Genomic DNA, 6,236 nt, shown 5'->3' with positions numbered 1-6,236 from the left:
ATAAAATAGATAAAAAAATTAGACTTCAAGGATGGATCTATGAGGAGCGGATTTATTCTTGTGAAGATTAGAAGAATTTGAGGTGGAAGTATTACAAAGATGCAAATTTGGAGCTAGGATGAGATGAGAATTTGTTTGATTTAGAGTTGAAGGTCTCCCTTTTTGAGAAATTGTGGATCTATGTTTTCAATGGATAATAGTAATGGGCTGGAGAGGATTAATATTAGGATTCTTTTGAAAAGAAGCAACATTGTGTGAAATAGGACGAAAACTAGAGCAGTGATTAGGTTTTATTCATAAACAACTTGTTTCTGAAAAATAGTAACACCATTGAGATATACAGAGATAAACTCAACAAAAGTAAATATTGACTTATTAGTTGTTGAGAAATCAATAATTAGAGTGGTGCTAATTTTTCCTGCTCTTTTAGATATTCCTACTTCATTCCAAATAAAGGGGGGAGTTGGGAAATTTTATTTTGATAGAAATATCTTTCAAATCTTTTTTTTAGTTATCTTCAAATTAGATTCTCTTTTTACATGATAAATGGTCAACAAAAGAAGAACAGAGGGCCACGAGCATAAACGTAATTGTAATTATCTAGGCATGAAAGTTTGAAAAGAAAAAAACCAATTATTATATTAAGCATTTTAAAGCTACCATTGAGTTTCTCTGCAGAAGAAATGACATGGTAAATGCTATTGTAGAATGACCTTTTTCCAATAGCATACTTGAGAAGCATCAAATCCCAATCATTTGCTCTTTATATATCAAATTTAAGGAAAATAAAATTTTCCTTCTTTGATGTGGCATATGAAAGATCAAAGGTAGAACTTTAGAAGCATTTGGATATAAGTATATCATTCTAGTTCATAGTAGTCTTACTTATGGAGGTTAAATATGTGTGAGGTGGCCATAGAATACTTTTACCAAGCAAGGGGAATGTGGTTCCTTCTTTGAAATTTTTTATTCTATGCAAAAAGAGCTAAGAGAAAAGGGAAATGAAGAAGTTGGCTGAAGCCGGAGAAATCTGGATGTAGACCATGAAATGTCTAGAAAATCTTAGTGTGTATGAAATGCATAGAACTACACTATTTTGTCATACGAGTGGCTCTAATTGTTTGCACAAAATATGATAACATATTAGTATTCTTAACTTTACCATTTCAAAATGTCTATAATGTTCATAGTTTTGCAGTACTGTTATTTTGTTATAATTTTACATTTTAAAAGCAAAATAATCTACTTTCTTTTGCTTGCTAATAAAATTTCACACTTTTAATTTAAATAATAATATGTGTTGAAAGATCCGTGGCTGTAGAGTAATGAATTATTATCTTAGTGTTGCACGAAAACTCAACACACGCTTAGGTAATTACAGAGAAGTAAGCATGAGGAGAGATCTTAATTTTTACATGGAAAGCCCTGAAAAGGGGAAAAAATCATAGGGCCTAGCTGGTTGAAACAATCCACTATAATTGGCGAGTACATAGGCACACCCTTCTCCTGAATTAGGGAATATGGAGTTACAAAGTTGATCATTTTAAATGTATAACAGTAGTTCATCAATAATAGTTGTAGTCTGATGAATGAAGTTCTCGGTGATAGCTGGTTGTAAGGACCATAAATGATTGTTATGGTGACACTAGTTTGTCGTGAATGTTATAAAAGGTGATTGTAGCTCCAAATTGTCATATAGGCCATAGGTAAACACATTGGTAGTAGTTAGCCGTGTTGGTTGCTTCAAAAGGGTTGGTTAGCCATAGAGGCTATAGTAGGAATCTATAGAAGTTGTGAGCTATGTAGAACATAGTTTGCCACATAGGCCATAATGGTAGATTGTAGAAGTCAGAGTTGGGAGTTGCACTAGCTGTAAACCATGTAGGCCAAACTTATTCACGTAGGCCATAGTGGTAAGTTGTGACAATATTTATAAGTCGTAGAGGGTAGAGTCGAGTGCTGCACGAGTTGTGGACCATATAGGACGTATTTGGTCACATAGGTCATAGTGGTGAGTTTTGATGATGTCCGTAAGATATATGAGCCGGTGTTGAGAGCTGCACGAGTTGTGAGTCACGCAGATAATAGTTGGTCATGTAAGAGGTGGTAAGTTGTGATGACATTTGTAAGCCATAGAAGCCAGAGTTAGGTGTTGCACAAGTTATGAACCACAAAGATCATATTTGGTCATGCGAGTTATAATGGGTCACTAGGTCATAGTAATGAGATGCGATGAGATCGTGTGCCACGGATGTCTTAGTTAGAAGCTGCATGAACTGTGGACTACGTAGGTTGTAGTTCAAAAACTTGACTCGGCCTGCATTTACGTGTATTTTGAATATCCAAAATATTGCTAAAAACTTGAGCCAATTATATTCAGTGGCTAGTGTGAATAAGTATAATGATATGAAAAATAAATAATAAAACTTCACATTAAAAGTACTACGAAAGTATACATATCGTTTCAAGTAATATATGATTTTCCTTAAAAACCCCAGTATCGATCCAACGATGATAGTTGAACTATTTAAGTTGGCTTGCTAAACGCAAAAGTAAATTCTATTTAAATTGCAGATTTAAATGAAAATGAAATGATAACACTAGTTAAGACTAAATTAAAGCAAATGGAAAGAACTATATTTACCAGCTTAATAAAAGTAATTCTAACGAGTTTGAATAATATGTAAAGATCTTTTCCCTTGCAATGATATAATAATTTATGTAGGATTTGAATGACTAAAAACATGATGATGTATTGTGACAAATAGAGCATTTATATTCTTTACCCTCTCCCAGTGCTAGCAAAGAACATTGGCTAATTTAGATTTTTTTCATCAGCTTGTGTAGAGTGCTGAGTAGATTCTGGCCTCTCACCTCAAGATTACCCATTGTGCTCTCTTTATAGGACCTACAAGGAACCTTTACGATCCAAACTCTAAACCAAATTTGAAAAAGAATCTAGTTTGTCACCCTAGAAACATTAATTCTACGTCCATCAAAACTTATCTCCCTATCTTTCTGCACTCCCCTTTAAGTGATCGCAACGGCTCTGCCCAGAATGAAGTGTGACACTCACTAGTTGGGTGAAATCATAGCCCTCTCGGGTCTTTATGTTTTTCAACAGATTTTAACCTCACAACTGGCCAATTTGTAAAGTCAATGAAGAATCAGTGAAAATGTCATCATAATTTTTAAAAGTAAATAAAAATCTTTAAATCATTCTCATCCCACAAGATTAATTCCCAAGAGCAAGGAGAAAGAAAGGAAACAACTCAGAATTCATAGAGAGTAAAACAAAAACACCAAATTTGTATTGAAATCCAAGTTTTAGAAACAAAAACTCAAACACAAATACAAAGTACCTTATGTCTTCTCCCCAACACAAATTCTGGAGTCTTCTTGAAGAAATCTCAACTCTTACTCTTACAATAAAAAACACACTAAAACATACACTTAAACACTAAAGTGAGACTTCAAATGCTACCATAAAGTCCTCTAATTCGTCTAATTTTCGTCCATATTAATAGATCTCTGAAAATAACCAAAAGTTGTTTCAAACACCCCTTTAAAATTTGACCAAATTCAATGGATCTTCTTGAAGAGAAGTTACCAGCGCTATAACGGCATTTGCTCACGTCTGTGGCGTTGTAGTGCCAAGGGCGTTGTAGCGCCAGGGGCGTTGTAGCGCCAGGGGCGGCGTTATGGCGACATATAATTTTACACAATTTTTGCTCATTTTTCACTCATTTTTTTCAAAATGACCATTCCATGTACATGAAACCAAAAATATACAAAATACTTTTTCTTAAAGTGTAATATCACTAAAAATATGCTTAACATGGTCCTAAAATATGCACTAAAAAACATGTAATTTTAAGGTGGATCAGTCACATAGGTCATAGTGATGAGCAACGATGATGTCCGTAGATCACATAGGCCGGAGATGTTAGCTACATAAGTCGTGAGCCACATGTCATACTTAGTCTTGTAGACCATAGTGGTGAGTTGCGATGAATTTCGTAGGCCTTAGGAGCTAGATTCAGGAGTTGAAAGAGTTGTGGACCACGTAGGTCGTAATTGGTCATGTAAACAATAGTGGTGGGTCGTGAGAAGAGAGTTTTATGGGTCCAAAAAAAGTCACAGTCTTCGGGGTACATTGTTACATTATCTTCAAGAGGCGTCATTACACCCATGAGGGGTGTGGCACTACATGGTTTACTAGATGACGCATTGCTCAATTGACTGCTTCACTAGCTCACATTGTACATTGGGATTCCGTAGTGTACGTTGTATCTCTACAAAAAACTTCGCCGCAAGGGGCAAGTGGTGGCCAATGGACGACCGACAGGTGGTGGTTGACAGTGATTGGCGGCTGTCAGTGTGGGAGGTGTTCCTTAGATCTATGGTGCAGAATCGATGCTGAACTTCAGGGCCCTTTCTAAGCTTTAGCTTTTTCTGCCTCAAGGTCTCCCTGGTCTCTCAAGAGGGGGGGTATAATTATATTTATAGAATATAATAGAAGTCTATCTGTAAATAAGGAATGGATTCAAACCAGTCAATTGGACAACCCGAAAAGATTCCATAAATCAAGTATCGTTCAATGAACATTTAAGTGCCTTAATAATGTCAGACTTGAACAATATTATGGTCGTTGTATTCCTCTCGTTGAGACGCTCGATTTGATTATAACGTTGTGTGATTTGAATTTGTTTGACCTTTCGATTACATACTGAAAGCTTTCAAAATTGATTTAACGACTTGTTATGTGCTTGATAAGATTCATATTAGACCAATTTTAGTATCGTTGTGTTCTTCTCATCGAGCCGGTCAGTATGATTATAAGTATGCCGAAATACTAGTTCAAGATGATTTTTAATCCAATTTAGAATGTTTCTTGCTAAAAAAATTGCTTCAAGATTCATGTCACGTCTCAAAATTTACGTGGAACGATAAATATTTATTGATGACGCATCAATTCCGATAGTATTATTTTCATAAAAAATTATTTTTTAAGTAATAAACTTTACTTTTTTTCTTAATAATTTTATTCTTTTTTATGTTAATATCGCTTTAAAAAAAAGGCTTAAATTATAATATAAAAGCATTTAGAGAGGAAGAGAGAATCTTTTGGTAATCACACTTCAAGCTTCGCATTAAAAAAGACCAAAAAGTAAAAGGGCAGATTTGTAAATATTCCAATCCCCTGCTTTTCATAACATAGTTTTATATGAATAACAGCCGAAAAAATTCAAATATTATTCTTCCTATTAAAATTATTTATTTATTTATTTTATCCAAAAAAAAAAGAAATTTTGTTGAGAGTGGGATTTGAACCCACGCCCTTTCGGACCAGAACCTTAATCTGGCGCCTTAGACCAACTCGGCCATCTCAACTTAGCTGTGGTGGGCTTTAATTGTAATTTATTTATATATTAATAACATTTAAATTGTCAATTTCATTTTGATAATTAAATAATATAAGTTTATGAAAGAGAATTAGCTATTATACACTTCTATTTATTAACAAATCATCATTTTTCTAATTTTTAATCTGAAGCACAAAATTAAAATTAGTGTTTGGAGATTTGTTCAATTGGGCTCCAAATTGGTGTCGATTGGGACTAGATAGGTTGATAATTGATTTAGGTTTGAAATTGAGTGAGATTGAAGTAAATTTGGTGAGAATTGGGATTTTGGTCAAAATTGATCAATTGGGTCAAATTGGACCCAATGGGCGGTTAGGTTGATTTAGAAGTGGTTTCGGGAAATTTTTGGACATGAAGGATATTTTGATAATTTTTGTAATTTTATGGGTATATTGAGAATTTTGAAAATTTTTGAGTGTTTTGAGCAATTTGAGTGATTTGAAATGATCTGAAATGATTTTTGAGGAGAAATTAACAATTTGGGCATTTTTTAAAATTTTAGGATTCTTGGGATATTTTGGTAATTATGGAAAAGTTTGGGGGAAAAAAGGTCAAAAATTGGAGTCTTGTGGAATTGCTATCAATAAGGATGTTAATCAAAAAATCACCCTTTTTGAGCCATAAGACCAATGGAACCCTCATTTTGGATCATCCATGTGTTAGTCCTAGCCATCCTAGCCATGGGCTAAGAGTTTGAGGGACCACCCACATGAGTCTCCAAAAATAGGGAGCCATGCTAAGCATGTGTCGTTTAGGATTTTAGGTTGTGAGTGAAAGTGAGAGGTGCAAGTGTGTTTCTGCATGACCAAA

General features: G+C 34.3%; 1 non-coding gene across 1 annotated transcript; it reads right to left on the bottom strand.

Annotated features, from left to right (window-relative positions):
• Positions 1 to 5,313: 5,313 nt before the first annotated feature.
• TRNAL-AAG lies at positions 5,314 to 5,394 on the bottom strand. Its single transcript has one exon. It is a non-coding gene; the product is annotated as a tRNA-Leu (tRNA).
• Between the last annotated feature and the right edge of the window lie 842 nt (positions 5,395 to 6,236).

The sequence above is a fragment of the Phalaenopsis equestris genome, unplaced genomic scaffold, assembly GCF_001263595.1.
Source record: "Phalaenopsis equestris unplaced genomic scaffold, ASM126359v1 Scaffold000938, whole genome shotgun sequence".
Taxonomy (NCBI): domain Eukaryota; kingdom Viridiplantae; phylum Streptophyta; class Magnoliopsida; order Asparagales; family Orchidaceae; genus Phalaenopsis; species Phalaenopsis equestris.
The sequence above is the reverse complement of the archived record's forward strand: the minus strand, read 5'-3'. Positions and strand labels throughout refer to the sequence as shown.